This window comes from Salvia hispanica, chromosome 4 (assembly GCF_029641045.1).
Source record: "Salvia hispanica isolate PSC_SH4W2 chromosome 4, Shi_PSC_v1, whole genome shotgun sequence".
In the NCBI taxonomy this organism is placed as follows: Eukaryota; Viridiplantae; Streptophyta; class Magnoliopsida; order Lamiales; family Lamiaceae; genus Salvia; species Salvia hispanica.
Window position 1 is genome coordinate 39,098,536 of NC_142695.1, and position 8,608 is coordinate 39,107,143.

The following is an 8,608-nucleotide window of genomic DNA, read 5'->3' on the forward strand; positions in this document are numbered from 1 at the left end:
TGGTTTGACTGTGGCAGGAAGTTTCCCTTCATTTCCCCTTATCTCATTCAAAGAAACTGCAATCTGGGACAGTTGCTTCGCCATCATATCCATGTCGGCTTTATGTTCCGTCTGAGCGTCTTGCAACTTGTGCACCACGTCGTTGTTGGAATGCAAGTTATTCTGCATGAACTGCTGTGAATTCACCAGGTCGTGGACCATGTCATCCAAACTCCTTTGTGGCCTGGAGTTGAATTGATTAAAATTCGATCCTTGACCTTGGTTCTGCTGATAGTTCCCTTGATTTCCTTGATGGTTGTTGTACTGATTGCTAGACCCTTGATTCTCTTGATGATTCGGTTGGGAATTCTGATAGTTCCCCTGGTTATTTCTCTGGTGAGGTGGCACATAAGAGCTTCCTGGGTTGTTCTGATTCCTATTTCCCCAATTGGTATGGTCTTGATTCCTGTATCCCAGTTGCAATTGCCCCTCTTGACTTTTTCCTGACCAGTTGGACTGCCTCTCTGGAGGGTGTGCATAATTCGTGAGCTGCAGTGGGGGTGGCTGACCTTGATCATGGTCAGTCCATCTAAAATTGAGGTGAGTCCTCCATGGGGCATCCCTCTGTCTTCCCTGGTTCCAACTTCCATCTGGATTCCAGCTACCCATCGAATTTGCTTGAGCTTGGCATTCCCCTTCACAGGGCTGACTGTAATAAGGCTGAAGTTGTCTTTCCTCTGGACCAGGGGGTTTCTCATTTTCTGCTGGAGCATGAGGGTTGTATTTCTCAATTGCGTTCAGCAATGCTTTCTCCAATTTATCTATCCTGTCTTCCACCTTCTTGTCATCCTATTCCGTTACTGCATTGGCTGACCCCCTCCTCAATATGCTTCGCGGGTTATCATAGGCCTTCTTCGCCTCAATCAGCCTTCCCAAAGTCTCTCTGGCTTCACTTGCTTTATTCTTGGCAAAATTTCCCCCGCTCGAGGAATTCATCAATTCCTTTGACTCAGGGTTTGCTCCTTCGTAAAATAGATAGTAAGTCTCCGCTTCAATCATCCTGTGGTTTGGACAAGCATCCAACAGTCCCTTGAACCAGGACCAATAAGAACTCAGAGACTCATCATATTCCTGCTTGCACTCCTGAATCTCCTTCTTCAACGCATTCGTCTTGTTGGAAGGGAAAAAATAATCCAAGAACTCCAGCTTGAAATCTTTCTATGTGTTAATCGAGTCTGGTGGAAGCCTTAGCAGCCAAGTATTAGCCTCCCCTTTGAGGGCAAACGGAACTGCACGTAAACGGTAGTCCTCCTCAGTCGCCTCGTTGGGGCGTTTTTGAATGCTGCACAGCTTGCTGAACTCGTTCAAGAATTTGTAAGGACATTCGTTCCTTCGTCCAGAGAATGTGGGCAAAACTCCGAGCACATTTGTCTTGATATCAATAGACCTCTGACACGGGTTTGAGACTATGGCATGGGCTGGTTCACCGTCGAGATGTGCGGTAAGTGACCCTATCTCCGTATCGGGATCTACTAAATGAGCCATATTTGGTTCTTCCTCCTCCTCAGTCTCGGAACGCTCTGTTTCTGTTGACGACTTCGGGTCTTCTTCTCCTGACGAATTCGACTCCTTTTCACTTTCTAATTCGAACAAAAATGGGTCCACTGTCCTCAAACCTGATCTGGTGGTGATAGTGGACGTAAACTCCTTGACTTGCCACTTGTATCGGCCGCTCCCTGACCCAGATGAACTAGCCCAACTTCCAGCTTGGAAGCCCGTGTTCATAAATTGTGAAGGAGAACAAAATAACAGAAATTAAATTATTTACACCAAATCCTCCAACGCAATAATAATAAACGCCATCCATCCCCGGCAATGGCGCCATTTGAAGATACCGATTTTTCGCTTAGACTGTGTGCACAGAAAAGAATAACAAGTTTCCTAGGTCTAGCAAATCTACTAGATCACAGGATCTAGGAGCTCACTGGTCGTTGGAAAATCTCGGTCGTCGGACACACAAAATAATTCTTCAAAAACCCTCAACCACGTATACTAAAACTTATCACAGGGAAGTAGGGATCGATCCCACAGAGATGGATGCGTAACGAAAATGCTCAAGGATTTGGAAATTATTTTTGGGTTGGCTGCTGCCACGCATTTTTTTGGGTTGAGGAAATTAGACTAAACTTTGGAATTGAAATCTGCTACGCTAACAACTAGATCTAGGCAAAACAGAAATCGCGCATGTAAACTGGAATCGAGACATCACTAGATCTAAGAAACTGTTCTAAACTACCTAGACCTAGGAAATAAACTGACGGTGGGGACTATGACTGAAAAAAGCAAGTACGGACGAAAAGCTGGGAAAACAACTAACTAACAGCGACATCATCTTCTTCAAATCAAATTTCACAAAAACTTAGAAGAAACAGGTATGAAAACGTAATCGGAAAATAGAGCAGACCGGATTTTAGCGATTTAACGAAGAGCAATTAAGAACTAAACAGATCTACGGCTATTAGACGAAGTAAAATAGAAGGTAAACATAAAACTCAAAAATCCATGCACAACTTGAATCCCCTGTTCAGATCCAACCTCGAATGCTAAATCCACTCCGGATCCAAGCATCCGACACAAACTCCAGCCAAAAACATTCCATAACTTCAGATTCAACAAACAACCTCCGATCAACAACAACACCACAGATCTACCGCCAAATTCCCCAGATCAAGCACCAAAGTGACAAAAACAGAGATTAACATGCAACTTGCCGAAATAAAACTTCAAACAACAGGATCAACGTAGATCAACACGAGATAACACAAATATAACAGAAACTAAAGGAATGCATAGATAATCAGTAACATCAACAACCAAATCGACTTCCAAAAGTGAAGTTCGAACGAAATAAAGTGCAAAAGAACCGAAAGTGAATAGATTGTATCTTCGCCCTCACGCGGACTGGTTACGACGGACTTCCTCTGAAGATGAGACCCCTTAAAACCCTAAACTACCCCAGAACTTCCATTTACCAAGTGTGTGTGTTGTGTGTGAGCTAAGAGCGGAATAAAATCGTATCTCTATTGTGTGTTGCATGCTCCTTTATTTATAGGCGTTGAAGTGGGGCCCAGCGAGGTATAGATAGTCTTTGTTGCCCTCAGCTATTGACTCCCTTCTTCTAGCCTCCTTTTCCTTCAATTCTGCTCACTTTTCCTTCATTCCTTCGCTAGTCCGTTTCCTCCAGCTTCTCCTGGATCTAGCGATTCTGTCACACACCTGGCTTAAAAACTGTGTTAGACCCAGTAAAATATAGTGCTTTTCACCATATAACCGATGCATGAAATTAGCCTTATCAAAAAACAATTGGGTTTTGAAAACTTTTGAAAAACTAAAAACAATAGAAAGCATAGATCAACTAAAAGCAGATAAATCAAGAGGAAGACAATAGAGATAAGGGAATCCTAGGGATGTGTGTTCACAGTTATGGTTATACAAAATTCCAACTACAATATCCTAGCACAGTTTATACTTTGAAAGGACGAGTCACCTAGCTTATGCTCATGCGATACAAATGTTGATTACAAGATTAGGGTTGTCAATCCTAACACGTAACTCCAAAAAGCTCCTAAGACCCTTGAAAAGTCCTCACTCTCAATTAACAGTGCCGTTTTAAGGGAAGCTAACTGTAGTGTCAACTAAGTGAATCTAATTCGCTAAAACTCTGTCACGGTTATGAAGCAAGTTATATTAAATCATACATGATTGTGTCACTCAATCATGCAGCATCAAAACTACTTAGGGAAGAAACAAAGTAAAAACAAAACGGATATTAAATAGAAAAAGGAATTTGTATAACCAAAGTCGTTACTAACACATCCCTAGAATACTATGAGTTTAGTTACACATAATTGAATAAGCTAAAAACATAGATTGAATGGAAGACAATTTGAACATAAAACTAAAGCAAATAAAACCCGTGGGTTGAATCCTTGTCGTTCATGATGTTCTTGAAATCCTTCTCCAACTCCTTGCACCAATGAAGTACTCTAGGTCTTGATCTCTATGAAATACTTTTGCAAGTAGAAGTTCTCTCTTTTTGATGAAGCTTGATGCCTTATTTATAGGGAAAAGCCATGCCTTATTGTAGAAGGAAAAAAATCTCCAAAATATGGTAAAACTGGGCGCAAATCTAGGGCTTTTCGGATTCGCCGCCTTTCTCCGGCGGGCCGCCGCACCTTGGCCGGCGGTCGCCGCGTTGGAGTCCAGAGAGTCTGTTCTCTCGGCGGCGGACCGCCGCACATCTTCCGGCAGTTGCCGGACGAGACTTCTCTTCCAAGCATATTTTCCGAGGTGGACCGCTGCATTGATCTGCCCGCCGGGCGCCGGCGGTCGCCGCACACATCCGCGGCGGTCGCCGGTCGCCGTCTGACTCCAGATTCCCAAACTTGGCGTTTGGCTCCCTTTTTCGGCTCAATTATGCACATTTCTCACAAAACACGTCAAAATACCAAAATAGACAAAATATGCAAATAATGGACGTGTAGAGTGACTTTGACATAAAAAATGGACCAAATAATGGCCTTAAAACAGTGCAAAATCCGAGCGTATCAATTGCATAGAGATCTTCATGGATGATTTCACGGTCTACGGAGACTCTCTCAACTCGTGCTTGCAACATTTGGGTGTCGTACTAGAGAGGTACCAGGCAAAGAGTCTGGTTTTGAATTTCGAGAAATGCCATTTTATGGTTACAGAAGGGATTGTCTTAGGACACGTAGTGTCAGAAAGAGGAATCCAGGTGGACCAAGCCAAGGTAAACGTCATATCTAAGTTGCCTTTTCCTACTGACCAGAAGGGGATAAGAGGTTTTCTGGGGCACGTTGGTTTTTATCAGAGATTTATCAAGGACTTCACTAAGATCGCCAAACCTCTTACCAGACTTCTCCAGAATGAGGTGGAGTTCGTTTTCAACGAGCATTGCAAGGCTGCCTTTAACCTCCTCAAGGAAAAGTTAATATCTGCACGAATTATCCAAGCTCCTAACTGGGATCACCCCTTTGAGGTGATGTGCGATACTAGTGACTATGCCATGGGAGCCGTACTGGGTCAGAAGATCGATGGGAAAAGGTACGTGATATTCTATGCCTCCAAAACCTTAAATCAAGCACACCGAAATTATGACACCACCGAGAAAGAAATGTTGGCTGTTGTGTATTCTTTCGAGAAGTTCAAGCAGTACCTATTAGGATCCAAGGTCATCGTCTATATTGACCATGCAACCATTAAGTATCTCATTGCAAAGAAAGAGTCAAAACCCCGACTGATCGGATGGGTACTTCTATTGCAAGAATTTGATTGGGAAGTAGAAGACAAGAAGGGAGTCGAAAACAAGGTAGCGGACCATTTGAGCAGAATAGTGCAAGAAGGGAACAGTGAAGATGTGCATGATCGATCCCCAGAAGAATATTTATGTGAGGTGATTTTCTCCGCAAGGAAGATCGATTGGGAAGAAATAATGAAGCTTACGGGTCAGGATATGACAACCAAAGGGAAGGAGAAGATAGGTCAGGAACCCTGGTTTGCGGACTTGGCACACTATCTAGTGACGGGAGAGTTCCCAATGGTGCCAAACGTGACGAGGGCTCAGAGGATGAAGATCAAGAGTGAAGCGAAGTATTATTTCTGGGACGATCCATACTTGTGGAAGGCAGGGGCCGACCAAGTTATAATGAGATGTGTTCCTGACTGGGAGCAACGGGATGCACTAATACATTGTCACTCTTTGGCATGTAGAGGGCACTTCGGACCAAGGAAAACTGCAAGGAAGGTGCTGGATAGCGGATTCTATTGGCCGACTCTAAACAGGGATGCATACGAGTTCTGCAAAGGCTGTGACCGTTGCCAACTGACCGGTGGGATCTCCACAATAGATGAAATTCCGCAATTCCCAGTGATTGTTTGTGAAGTGTTCGACATCTGGGCCCCAAGTCCCCTCCACGTCATCATTCCCCTAACTTTGAGTCCCAGGCCACAACTCCTCTAACCCTACAGGCCCCATCCCAGGCCACAACTATTAAATTACACTATTCATAACTCTAACCTATTTTACTTGTAAAAATTGAAAATGTTGAGCAATTATAATATGAAAATATTATTTTTAATTAAAAAATTATAAATTATAATCTAGACATTAAAAAATATTGATCAGAGAAAATTATAAACTACAAATTATAAATTTCAATTTTAATTTTATCACTCCCCAATTCCTAATATAAAATTATAATTATACTCCCCTTCCCACTTTCCAATATAAAATTATAATCATAATTTATACTCCCAATTCCCAACACTAAAAGTGACGCTTCTCTCTCTCTCCCTCTTCTTCCTCTCCATTTCTTCTTCCATTTATTCAAGGATTTAAATCCCAACAGCAAAAAAATAAAAAATAGGGTACCTGCGGCCTGCCCTGAAGACATCCAACACCGGTCCGGGACTTGCGATCTGCGTTACGGGCACGGCTAACCCTGTGCCGGGCTGGACCCCGGGAGCGGCCCCGGGATGCAACTGCGGCACCGGGACTGTCCCATGTCGTGGCTCTCTTCTGTCTAACGAATGGCCCGGGCCGGGACTTGCGAATTGCGGCCCGTCCTCTCCGCGTTGGTGATGCTCTTAGTCCTTGAAATATATGAGGGCCCGCATTGTTGAGTGTTGTAAATGGCAGCATTCATTGTTTCCACTAAAGAAGGTTTATAAAATAGCATTAAGAAATTGATCACGAAATGTAATGAAGTTTATGGAACTACCCTTACCATTTTTTACTCCCCACAAATTCTGAGCCCCCCACCCTCCCCATTTTTCAAATTGGACGAGGTCATTTATGAAACTACTCCTCTCATTTTATTATAATTTTCACAAAACACATACTAAAATGAAATTTGTCACTTACACTAAGATAGAGGGAGTATATGCACAAACCTGCAAACTTGCCTAATTTCTGCCTCACTGAAGGAAAGAATTCATAATGAAATATATGGAATCGCACCCTCATACCACATTAGGTTGTGTATCTTGGCATCCCATACAAAGGAAGGTGAACAAGCCCTGAATTATACTCCCTCTGTCATAATTAATGAATTTGTTTACGCAATTTAAGAAAAATGATATTTATTGAGTTAAGTAGAGAGAATAAAGTATGAAAGATGAAAAAGAAGGAAAGATAAAAAAGAGAATAAAGTAAAAGTTAATAAAAGTGTTACTCTCTCTATTGTCCCAACCAAGATGCATTTATTTCTATTTTATTCTCTCTCTTACTTTATTTTCTCCACTTTACACACAAAATAAAGTCATATAAATCTTATATAAATCTTATACCACCTAAGAAAGGAGGGTCATCATAAGATGAGGGACAGAGGAAGTAAATCTTATCATCATGACATTAATTTTCTGATCAAAGATTGTGACCAAACATAATGATACTCCTAAATTTTATATATTGAGATAAAATACCACCGAATAGTGAATAGCAAGCCCAATAATTCAACAAAACTTTTTCACCCCATCTGCCGCCTCATCTTCTACAACCATCCCTTCACAGAGGCCGAATTCTCCACCACCATCGTTCCAAACCTCAAACACTCCCTCTCTCTCACCCTCAAACACTATTTTCCCATCGCCGGAAACCTCCTCTACCCTCTCGACACCGAAAAATCCTGCCCCTTCATCCGCTACCTCTCCGGTGACACCGCCCGGCTCACGATCGCCGTCTCCCACCGTGACTTCAACGAAGACACCGGATGCCACGCTCGAGACTCCAATCAGTTCTACGAATTCCTCCCCGCAATGCCCCCGATAACCGAGGAGGAAAATTACAAAATTTCCCCTCTCAACGCTCTCCAGGCCACCCTCTTCCCCGGCCACGACATCTGCATCGGGGTAGGCAATCATCACTACCTCGGCGAGGCAAGGTCCGTGTTCCGATTCGTCTCGGTCTGGGCCGAGACGAATCAATGATTGCTCATCGCCGCCGCTTTTTGATAGATCCGTATTTGGAGATATCAAGGGCGTAAGCGACAATTTATGGAGCACTATGAGGAATATTCCGCTGACTCAATCAAGCTCGCATGTGCCTACTAAAAGAGTCGGGCCGTGTTCACACTCCATCAGTCTGATATTAAAAAACTCAAGGATATTGTTATGTCGAAAAAGCCCGGCCTAGTTAACATCTGTACTTTCGCCGTCACGGTGGCGTACATGTGGAGTACTGTGGTGAAATCCGCAGCCGCCGCCGGGGAGGCGACAGACGAGGATGGGACCGAGGTGCTAGTTTTTCCCTCGGATGGAAGGGGGCGGCCGAATGCGTAAATTTGCAATCAATATGTCACCCACAAGTGTATGGGGTATGTAGCACGTGGAAGGTTGAAATTATAGATCCTCGAAGACTAAATGCCGGCTTGAGTACTAAGATGCAACTTTGAACACTATCTAGACTAATAGAAGGGGTTTTTGATTTTTCTTAACTAAGATCAAAGAACAAGAAAGCAAATAAGAGCAAATTAGTAAAGTAAGCAAATGAAAGGTAGTTTTCACACAAATTTGGGAAGGTAGGGATATGGATCCGTTGGTATGGATC

The 8,608-nt window shown here is 43.1% G+C and overlaps 1 pseudogene; it reads left to right on the plus strand.

Annotated features, from left to right (window-relative positions):
• Positions 1 to 7,377: 7,377 nt before the first annotated feature.
• LOC148928620 (malonyl-coenzyme:anthocyanin 5-O-glucoside-6'''-O-malonyltransferase-like) lies at positions 7,378 to 8,340 on the plus strand (annotated as a pseudogene).
• Positions 8,341 to 8,608: the final 268 nt, after the last annotated feature.